General features: G+C 38.1%; 1 non-coding gene across 1 annotated transcript; it reads right to left on the bottom strand.

The window, feature by feature from the left end:
* Positions 1-11993: 11993 nt before the first annotated feature.
* TRNAS-AGA (transfer RNA serine (anticodon AGA)) lies at positions 11994-12070 on the bottom strand. Its single transcript has one exon. It is a non-coding gene; the product is annotated as a tRNA-Ser (tRNA).
* Between the last annotated feature and the right edge of the window lie 238 nt (positions 12071-12308).

Below are 12308 nucleotides of genomic sequence, written 5' to 3'. Positions count from 1 at the left end.
TTTCGTGTCCTAACGTCAGAAACGACCCATATTAGCCTCTAAACACCTCGGTTTTTTGTATAAACTGAGCGGCCATTCCTTTCTGCCATAAATATCTCCCTCAGCTGACAGCATGTAAACAGAGACAAGGGGGGTGACTCTCCCTTCTTCTCGGCCCATAAATCTGACATAACCATTGCCCTCATTATAATATAATTACTATAGGCCATTTTATTCCTTATATTACGAATTCAACACTTTATCGCAGATAAACTCAAATGCAACAGGCCAGTACATCATTTAGCATTGGTGCTCTCAACGGCACATTCCTATACATACCCTGGCCTACATATTGGCACTCACATTCACAAATTATTACTTAACTATTATTTCTTATTTTCTTTAGGGCCTCATCTCAATACTCTGGGCACAATAACATTATTCCTCAATTCTTATAGGCTTCTTACGATATGGTTTGCTCAGCTTGATACGCCAACCCGAGCGTATTTAAGAGATATAGAAGATCATAGGCTTTCTTCACACGACAACTAACATTACAGTCTACACTGCACATGCACCTTGTTAGTACCTAAAATGCTTGTCTTGGTTACACACATATAAGACCGTATAGGTCCCGGTGAAATGAAATACACGAGCTCAATTTCCTTACCTTGAATGTATGTAATATCTGCAGTAATGACACTAACGAAACAAATAAGACTAACACATACAAATATTAACAATCCAACCAAGCTTGAGTCCTGGGGCATGAATTCTATTTACACGGGCATTAATATGCTAACCTCTTTACATACTGGCAGAAGGCCAAACCTATCTATAATTTACCTAATCATTATCGTCTTGCTGCATGCTTAAACAATGGAATTTTCTGACCTGTGTCTGATGATATAACTGAACAGTCCCCCTTGTGGACATCGCGAATTTACGCCATCATGTTGACATTAGAAGCTGGTGACAGCACTCGAGGTTCGATGACTGGTGACATCCTGGTCGGCTGTGATGTTCTCTGCCGCTCGTTCAGGTGAATTGATGATCGCCTCCCCGATGTCGTGATGATTGGACGTCGCCGATGTTCCTGGTTCGCACCTCGATGCCGTGAAGAATACTCGACAGTTTCGGTCCCAATTACCGCTTCACCCTGATGGATGAGCAGTGTCCAGTCCACTCGTGATGTAGGAGAAACTGTGAGGAAAATCACATTACAATGTGTCCTCCGTTCAATGCCTATAGCTCCACTCTAACCTTTCCTATAAATCTCGTAATATGAGGTCACATTCTGAGCGTTATCCTAGTAATACAGTTACTCAATTCTCAACTTCACTGCACTTTACTATTTACTGCTCTCTCTACTGACTGAATTACATTAATTTCAATATTCTGAGCCTACACTAGTATGTGTCATTCGTTTAGGACAATATGAACCTCAGATTATGCGATGTGACTATTCACGAACAGCATTACTAGCAGCAGAATATTCTCATACGAAAACAGGTCAACACTTGCTGTATAAAGTTCTGATCTCTGTTCTAAATAGTTGTTACTTACATTTCCCAAGTATAACATGTACTCTGACGGCGTTGATTGTAGATGAAGGTGGTCTTCTCTGCGCTGAGCAGCGGCGTGACAGACACTTACGTAACGGCGATTCACAAAGTGAAATGATTCTAGCGCGCTCGGTAGTCGTATATATTAGCAGTCTCGCATCCACGCTACCAAGCTTTGCGTGGGTGGGCTTCCAGCGTGCGCCCGCGGTGTGGAAAATTTCTCCCGCGATATGCATATTAAGTACTCAAACTTTCATTGTGATTGCAATTATAGCCATTCCGCATATCAAAATTTTCAGAAAAATATCCTAATTGTAGTTCTTGTATCCAATCCTCTGTATTCATCTTGTAATCGAAGATATTAATAAAGTCCTTTCCCTCCAATGTAAAAGTTCTCGCGATATCTCTCGGAGCTGCGTGTGTCCCAAGCTGCAAGTGAAGAGGTTCGCTGGGGTAATAAATTTTAATGATCATCTAGAAACTTCATCTGGCTTCTGACGCTACGTTCTACGTGCAATCTCAGACACTCTTACACAATAAAATGCCACCCAAGGCGCATTCTTTTTGGTCTCATAGAATTCCCATAATTATTATAAATTCAACATTCTTTGACCATGAACAGAATGGTTCAATATTTATATTCGATAGACTGAAAAGCTTTAAAGTTACATTTGCCTAGTGGAAGATGTGTTTGGAGACTTGGTCTGGGACGATAAATACGAAATTAACATCAATGGTAAAAAAGGTTGCTAAATTGAGGTTTACGGCTTAGTCCTGTTTTCAGAGAATCATTCGGAGCCTAAATTTATGTTGAGTGACCTACTTGAGCACATTAAGAGAGCGTGATTCCTAATGAGTGAAGATAAACATTCTTAAGAAACCAATAAAGGCGAACAGAGAGACAGTAAACCTCGCTGATGAGTACTGTTATTTAGGCCAGACGATGTCCTTTTCTGCCAGGCTGGAGAAAGTGATCAGTAGAATAACAGCGATTATCTGAAACGAACTCTGTTCACTTACCTTCATTCATCCATTGAACATCAAGGCTGAAGTAATGGACACTTGCGTTTCGCCCGTTCTTGTATAAGGTGCGAGACATGGTCCCCAAATAAAAAAAATGAGAAACCCAACTTCTGGTCTGTCAGTGAATGATGGACTAAGGGGGATGTTTCAAGCTGTCAGTGGAGAAATGGAGTGGAATTACATTAGTAGACGAATAAGCGCGAGTGGAGCTTTCGAATATAGGAAAGATGATAACATGAAGATAAAGATGGAATTATTTTTCTTCGTCTTTATCTGTTTACCCTCCACGGTTGGTTTTTCCCTCGGACTCAGCGAGGGATTCCACTTCTACCGCCTCAAGGGCAGTGTCCTGGAGCTTCTGACTCTGGGTCGGGGGATGAATACTGGGGAGCATGACCAGTACCTTGCCCAGGCGGCGTCATCTGCTATGCTGAACAGGGCCATGCGGTGGGATGGGGAAATGGGAAGGGATAGGTATGGAAGAGGGAAGGAAGTGGACGTGGCCTTAAGTTAGGTACCATTCCGGCATTTTTCTGGAGGAGAATTGGGAAACCACGGGAAACCACTTCCCGTATGGCTGAGGTGGGAATCGAACCCACTTCTACTCAGTTGACCTCCCGAGGCTGAGTGGACCCCGTTACAGCCCTCGTACCAATTTTCAATTTTCTTGCAGAGCTGGGAATCGATCCCGGGCCTCCGGGGATAGCAGATAATTACACTAACCACTACACCACAGAGGGTGACAAGTAGGAATTCAAAAGGGCAAAATGGAGCAAATATTCATCCATAGGAAGAGGAATTGTGGAATGGAATAATGAATTAAGGGAACCGTTCGATACATTTCCAACTTATTTGAAACCATTTAAGAAAAGTCTAGGTGAACAATTGATAGGCAATCAGCCACCTTGGTGACAGTCCTAATAATGTCTGATTGATTGATTGATTGATTGATTGATTGATTGATTGATTGATTGATTGATTGATTGATTGATTGTTTGATTGATTGAAATGTACAGGTGGTCCTCTCGAGTCTTTGAATATGAAAAGAAGTGGTCAAAAAATTGTATCCAAGAAACACGTGACAATGCTGGTAACTGAAACAAGTAACGATGGTAGTAACCCTGCGTTTTTAAGATTTTGCAGTTACTTAAACAGATCTACTTTTATGTGTACTTTAAAGGGGAGTAGACGAAAGTGAATGGATTAAAAATAATTAATGAGGCGTACATGGATGGAAAGTTGTGAACGAGGTGTCAGGCAATCGTTTAGTTTTAGAGAACAGGTGTTTTTTTACCAAAGGAATAAAGTTGACAAAATATTTCAGGAGTAGAAATGATTATTACTCGATTATTATGCTTGAACTATGTCATACATGCAAGTAGCAATTCCCCTCCCCCCCCCCCTACCACAACCCCTCAGCCTTCTAGCCACCCACCCATTACCTCGATACATCGAGAGCGTGAACAACGACTGAATTGCCTTGTACAATGCGACGCAATTATAACATAGAGGGTTGCTTTAAGCATACTGCTTACATTAGTAATACGAACAATGGCAGGCCTGTTCTCCGGATGTGTTGCCGCTGCGTTCTAAGATTATTGTTCGCAGCGCGTCGGGCGGAAGCCAAGCAGAGATTTGACGGAGGGGGAAGGAGATGAGGGGACGGTGAAACGTAAGATAGAGAACACAACTGGAATGTGACATTACAGGAGGAGAAAGACAGGTATTGACAGTTTCTATTGGCAGCTAACAGTGTCTGCGGATATTCAGAACTCCAGCCGCGTAGAGGAGTTAGCTAGGCTCTAACTTATTACGTTCAAGGTGCGGTATCGAATACTGGTTCAGTGAGTTGTCGATGAAGAGTGAATAAATAGGAGCACCCATGTCATATTTAATGGCAAGTTAAGGAAATTCACACCAGCGCTAAATTCTGACACCTTCACCTGTTTTAAAATTAAAAGGAAAATACTTTGAAGTCATAGAATTATTATTCAAACATCTAGAATATGTTGAGAAATTATCCAAAACGTTTCGAGTTAGCATTTATAATCGTGGCCAGTGCTTGTGGGATTTTTGAAAAAGTCGTACGTGGTCACACTTACAATATGCAGATCACGTGGCCAACTTATCAGTAGAAGATTTTTTCAAACGCTCGCATAGGAGCAACAATCTACCACGTCTTCTTGATAAGGAGTACTTTTTACATCTATGTAGCACACAAATGATGAAGAAACCGCTTCAAATTTTCTATTTTCATTTCATGAGGACAAGTGAGAGAAATGTACTTACGAGGTTATCTTCAATTCAAGAATTTTCTTGATTATATAAATGATACAGTGCTAAAATATACAATAGTTCAAGCTCAATCATGTCTAGTGTGACTATATTTGCAGGTCCATTGTTCGAGCATATTTACAGGTATTTTGGAAATCTGTAAGAACAAAGGGTGAAATTTATGTAACAGTAATAAGATCAACCAAATTTTACGGAGCGTAATGTAAGCCTGTGAGGAAGTAGAATGTTGTATAAGTTACAAGTTTCCGAGATAAAAATGCTGAGGAAGGCCTGTGTAGTCCTATTTCTAATATGTTATACAAGAAACTGACGACATGAACGAGGTACGGTGCAAATTTATCTTCATAGGACATGATAATCATTCACGAAACCACAACAGTACGGTAACAGTTGTTGTAACCTTACATATCCAGGCGTACAAGTTTATGTACAGGGAATCTGAATAGGAATTGGATGAAGTGATAAAAGACCACATTCATTGGAATTTAATTGTCAGATTCATAGTTGGTAAATTCCCGGATAGGCTAAGATGGTATACCCATGCAATGAGAAGCAAAGAAGACATATTATGCGGATAGTAACGTCAATAAGATCCAAAATCAGGGGCCGATGAGGTTGTCGTCAAACTAGGAAGCCTAACCAAGTCCAATACTTAAGTAATAGGAGGAATTGGCGATTTCTAGTTTGGAGTCACGACATAAAATCCATCACAACAAAAGTCAGGACAAACAAGAATCATATCTTATATTCAAGAAATAATTAAAACATCGAAACAACCTGAAAATAATGGATGTTAAAGAACAACTGCAGTAAAGACATAACACAATTCCATATCATAAGAAGGAAATGATTCTAATCTGTCTAACCACAAAATGACAATTTGAACAAGGTAGGCAGCAAATTTATCTTTCAGGAAACACGATAAATCTTCACAAGACCACAACAATATAACGCCAATGGTTGTTACTTCACCTATCTGCGAGTTCAAAGTTCATATTTCATCCGTTTGTTAAGATAGATGAAAATGCATAGTGGCATCAACATATTGCGAATCTTCGTCGTTGTCTAGACAACAAATTCATCTAAATGGTATCAGCTAATTCATTTGTACTAGATGGGACACAAAGGGATGACGTGCAACAGGAGTAGCAAAACAAGTTGAGCACTTCAGCGATCTACTTTGCACGCTATCCTAATATATAATTTTCATGTAAAAATCATGGTGGTGTATGCGTAAAGTTCCTGCCATGGGTTCGGTTCTCGCCAGCCCAGAACATTTAGTTCAGGACTGACGACTGGTAATGGGATTACTTAATCCCATGAGATAATCTAAGGTGTTACTTTACATCGATCAAGAAGGCAAAGGAATAGGCTGAATATGCCATCGCAGTGACAACGTGGCACTCTGATACTTACAGGTCATCTGGCTGGGCAGCTCGTCTTGACAGTCTAAAGCTGTAATGGGCTCTTTTGGTACGGGTTAATATTTTTATAGGTCATGGGACAACATTTAACTTGGAACTAAGATGCATTTAAAAGAACGTTACAATTTGAATGGGTAGTGGTATACAGTATTTGTTTATATTTCTAACTACGGTAAATTTATTCTAATTTAAAGAATCTGACCTGATTAGACGAAATACATCATTCTGTGTTTAATAATATGTTTGTTTCAGAGAGTATGTTGTAACCTTCCTTTATGTCGTCATTTTCTCTTCTTCCTTTCAAGGATAGATTTTCTTCTTAAATCGATTTCAGTTAGACAAAGTCTTTTTAGCATTACTACCATGTATGCTGTGACTAATTTAATGTTCTTGGGTGAAATATGACATACATGGTACATTTTCAAATCACTAGGTTGGAATATATTGTGAATATGAGTACATTTTGTAATCAGATTTCTTTTTTGTTCTTAATATTATTATTGTTATTAACCACATTATTTAAATTGTATAAAATTTTAATTTATATATGTTATAATTTTTGTTGAAATGATTGGATTTTTCACATTTTGCCTGTAATATGATTATTAAAGATTATATTAAAATTTGCTTCTCAGGGAGAACATGCCAGAGTTTCTTTATGATTTAATGTTAATTAAAGTCTCTAAAATAAGATGTATGAACCTCTTTTATATCGAAGCAGTGAAATTTTACGGTCATGTTATTTTATATCTGTGAATCACTTCAGGTGATGTGAGCTAGGTACCTAGATTATCACTTTGTGTTTGTATAAGGTGCTGGTGTCTATATCATTCTCCGTCTCTTTCCTTTCTCACTCTCTCTCTCTCTCTCTCTCTCTCGTTCTCTCTCTGCGTAGACTTGCTCAAATATTGAATCGGCAATTCCTTTACGCCCGTTTGTCACCAAGAAAGTTAGCCAAGTGTAAGATCAAAGGGATAGACAGCTTCAATGAATCTACGCATGGACAAATTCGTTTCTGCCCGGGCGGGATATACAACTTCAACGTAGGCGCTTGCATTAGTAGAGTGCCGTAGCATATACCTAACTAAATGTGGCTCCGTGTATGTATTCCGTTTTCCTTTATATTACCATCCCAAGTTTTTACAAAAAGAAATAAACATGTATATATAATCTACTTTGAAAAGGAGACGAAGTAACTCATATTTGCGTGTAATGCACAGTTATATGGGATTCAGCGAGCATAGTTAGGGAAATTAGTCTTATATATAGGGAAATGTATTTCCTGCGGAAAGTAATACCGTTGTAAATAAGTGGATTATTTTAGCCTAGAAAATGGAGACGTGTCTTTCCCATTAACAGACGTAGAAGTTATAATGATGTTCGTTCGATTTGTACCCGGGTTTATAAATAATCATTTTCGTACCCGAAGTAATTTTATTAGCGTATAAGTAATTGATGAGAACAATGAAATGCTTTGCATTATATCGTCAGTATTTGTTGAATTTACTTGATTTTATTTGAAAAGAAATATTAAAATCCATTAGTTAGGTGGGAGGGTCTTAAGGCTAGTTTAACCCTCTCGTCAAGATTCACCGGCCTTATTAGTTCATTCCCAACCGTAGTTTTGATTATATCGATGCTGTTTATCTCGTTGAAGCACGGGATGTAAGCAACATTTCTAGCCCTTTTATACACAGCAAACAATTTTTAAAGATATTTTCTATTAAATGTTATTTTAGGTGGATTAAACACACAAATCAAGATTACACCATTGATTATGTCAAAAATTTAACACACTCTATAAAATAACTCTACTGATCACCATGCAATTCTTGGTGCCATAACGGTGGTGACTTGTACTAATTACCTGTTGAGTTATAACATTTTGAATGTTTTAGGTGATACCCAGTGGAATGCATCACCGTTTTAATAAATAGACAAAAATACATTTATGAAATACAAGGAAACACACGTCAAATTTATGATACGTGAAACATAGAATACGTTTCTGTTTCAACATAATTGACTTTTAATTGAAAATTATATTTCCACCATAAAGAGCTCTGTAACATAGCAGTCTGAGTCACTAAGATCACTAAGGCACTACTCTTGACAGGTGCAGCTGGAAACGGATTTTGTTCTTTCATAGGCAGACTGCAAAACTGCAGGCGGAGCACGTCCACACAGAATGCACAGACTTCTGTTTCGTGCTACATCTAGCACACTTCTTCGAAGTCGAATGCACTGGCATGTAATACTCAGACTCCGAATGGTTGGTCATTTACACATGTGGCTTATGAGCCCTGATTTCAACGCTTCTTCCCTCAACGTCAGGCTTCGAGACAGAAACGGACCGGGGAGCCAACAAACCTCGATAAAAGTTTCTTCTGAACTCTTGTTGGTGAGTTTTTCTCCCCCCTAGGAATTTATTTAAGATGAAAGCATTCGTAATAGATGCATAAATAAAATGAAAGAAAATCCTTATATACCATTTCCTACCTTTTCTATCCAGAGGATAGTCTCCTTTGAGCCTAACGACATTGTTCAAATAGTTCATATTTTCATTATAGTCTTTGATAATTTTAGGACAAGGACCTTCAGTTATAGTGCCATCCTTTTCCCTTCTTTGAACTGAAAATACATCGGAATGGTCGTGGTAGTTGGAAGGTAATGTTGCAAATTGTTTGTGTTTCCATTTACATATTTTCAGTCCATCATCACACTGTTTCCAATCCATGTCCCCAAGTTTGAGTTTCTTCTCTTCAAGCTTTGGCAATTTCGTCCTAGTAGGATTGACTGTACCCCATGCATGCACCTTATTTTCCTTCAAAATCTTTAGTAAGTCAGGGTTGCTGAAATAATTATCAATAAACAATATATGATCTTTACCAAGTAAATCCTTACAAAGGTCAATAAAATGTCTTGCACCAAGGCCGATTTCTACCCGGTCAGTTAATTTGCCTGTGAAAATCTGGAATCTTACATTGCAACCAGTTTTATGACACACCATACATATCTTAAGTCCTCTTTTTACTGGCTTGCACGTAATGTACTGTTTTAAAGAACTACGTCCTTTAAATTGTACTGTAGATTCGTCAACAGCAAGGTTTTGCTCAGGCGAGTAGTGTACTCGGAAAGACTATTACATACTGTCGAGCAAGGGTGTGATATTTTATAGCCTATCGCAATCTCTCTCCACATATTTGGGTTGCAACACGTTATCACTGAAGTGGATATTGCTCAATATCAAGGCGAACATATTCACAGTCATTAATTCAGAGAAGTAATAATCACGAAAGTGTGGGGCAGATGACCAATAGTCACGATAACTGGGTTATCTTTTCATATCCATGTAAATATTGATTCCTAGAAATAAGCGAATCACATCGACAGTTACTGGTGTGAATGTGAACTTGTAGTTTTGGTTCTGAGTTGCATACGAATTGGTGTGAAATAAAATATCCTCGATCAGGCTATCGTGATAAAGGAGTGAAAATGAAGCAAGTGGTATTTATTCTGGAAGGTTCTTCACACGTTCAGAAACACCATAGGCTGAATTGAATTTGTGACTCTCAGGTATTTGTACCGTTTTCCGGTACCATTCCACAGTCTGATATGTGTTGCCTACCTGATGAACTGGAATGGACATATGCTGTTGTGAAGGATCATCACGCGGTGTTTAGGCCAATTTCAGTGAAAGTTGTGGTACCCCCAAGGTTGGAACCTGTTTTTGAAGTAGAACTATTACTGTAAACCTGAATTATTTCTGCTTGCTCCATTTGGTAGTGTAGGTACAGTATGTAGAACTGAAACATCTTCCTGATCAGATTCATACGAAGATGGCGATAGAAAAACAAGGAAGGGATTTCTTCAGCTTTAAATTTATTATGAAAAATGGGTCAACATCACTATCATCACTGAGGCTAAGTCTGAATTACAGATGAGAAACAGAAAGCAGAGCTACTTCAAAGAAAAGCAGCTTTCTAAAATACGCTGTTTAACTGCTTCGGACGTAGCATCTTCGTTCATTGCAGAATGGAATTAACCAGAGCATAAAGCAGGTTTTGCCGAATCTGCTCCGACTGCTACTGCTAATGATATAATCCTAATAATAGGATTAGTAAAAATATTGTACTAATAATTGATCATGATAGGATATTTGATCAACTTATAATAATGATAATAGGAAGAAGTAAGGCAATTTCTACATCAAAAATAAGGAAAATTTCAGCAATTAGGAAGAATCGTAAGGAGAAGGGAAGTCGAGCTGAAATTTTAGGATCAAACCCACATACTTGGCCGTTACGAAAATTCTCACTGCTATGCACACCGACAAGTTGGTATCCTTGGTGCGTATGTATGTTGGTACGTATGCTCAAAACTCAGTTTAGAAGTTGCGAAATTTGATTATACGAATTGGATCACTTCTTTGAATTTGGGAAAGTAATTGTTTGGCATTTGAACATATCCGTGCATCAGTAGTTTCCAGATTCTACACGTTTTAATAACGCAGATGGTTCTTATACGGTTATTTTATCCCTTTCAACATAATTAGGAAATATGTCTATAGCTAACCTCAATTTTTATTGATAACACCATTTAAATAATAATTACAAATGCGTTGAGCATTTAGCCTATATAATTAGGGTACTGTATATTAATAAGAGTGTAAAAGTTGGATAAAATATATGGTAATAATAAGGCATAGGAGAAAATAACTGATATGAACAGCTTAACCTATCTTCAATGTTACCATTACTCATAAAAAGGTGTATTATAGTTATCCTATTCTCACAGTTGGACTGGATAACGTTACACATATAAGGTACTTTTAGTAGAATCTGCCTAAGGTTATATCAAGAGCTTATTTCTTTGTATGGACTGATTTTATTAGCCCACTTTTACAATATACAGAAACATCCATATTTTATATCACTTTGTACGCTTAGGGGAAAATAAATTTTGCTGTCCATAAATTTTATTTGTAGCAACATGTTTTACAACTTTCCGTAGTAGTATTTTACATTTTCCATTTTATTTTCATATGTAAAAATAAAGCACATTTTTACTGCTTTTTCTGTGTTCTTGGGGGAACCTAAAAATGTACATTCAGTCCTAACCTCATTTTTTAAACTTTCCTGCAAGTAGTACTTTTCACAAACATTATAATCCAGTTTCAATTGTCAGGGATCACCCAGTTTATCCAATATCCCAATTTTATCATAGAAAGCACACGTAGTAACTTTTGTTTAGCATTAATCAAATCATATTTTTTTCGGATAAAGTAGCAAAATCATTCAATAAACTCGATGGAAATTAAATAACCGTAATTGCGAAGCAGTCTCAATACTCTGCTACTATCAGTTCACAAATAGCAGAGACCAGGAAGCAGACACCACATGAAGCAAAGAGTTTCAACTGCTCTACCAACGAGGGAACAAGACTGCTTCAGAAACGAATCAGAAGCAGGTTGAAACTGCTTCAAGAAAATAAAAGCAGTTTATCTCATCCGTAGTCTGGATCACCGAGAATATCATCCAAAATTTCCTCTACTGCCGAATTCCCTAAACCGCGAGACATTGTAATTGCAATGAACATTGAATTTTCACGACCGCATTGTAATCGAAACAGACTTTCAACGTATTAGGTCGTGTTACGTACATGTAGTACGTGTTGAAGAGATGTTAAGTACAGAACAAAAATGGCCAGCCGGACACCAGTGGGATCCGAACCCACAACCTCCCGATTTCTCGTCGGTTGCTCTACCAATTGAGCTATGGTGGCCTAGGCCATCCTTGTTCTGTTTGAAAGGATCTGAGCTACAAGTCTGGCACTGTTGCTAGCATACACTAGAGTGCGTTTAAGTCGCCCGTTGTGGGGTATGTCAATGAATATTGAATTTTCACGACTGCATTGTAATCGAAAGAGACTTTCAACGTATTAGGTCGTGTTACGTACATGTAGTACATGTTGAAGAGATGTTAAGTACAGAACAAAAATGGCCAGCCGGACACCAGTGGGA

This window comes from Anabrus simplex, chromosome 3, assembly GCF_040414725.1.
Source record: "Anabrus simplex isolate iqAnaSimp1 chromosome 3, ASM4041472v1, whole genome shotgun sequence".
NCBI lineage: Eukaryota > Metazoa > Arthropoda > Insecta > Orthoptera > Tettigoniidae > Anabrus > Anabrus simplex.
The sequence above is the reverse complement of the archived record's forward strand: the minus strand, read 5'-3'. Positions and strand labels throughout refer to the sequence as shown.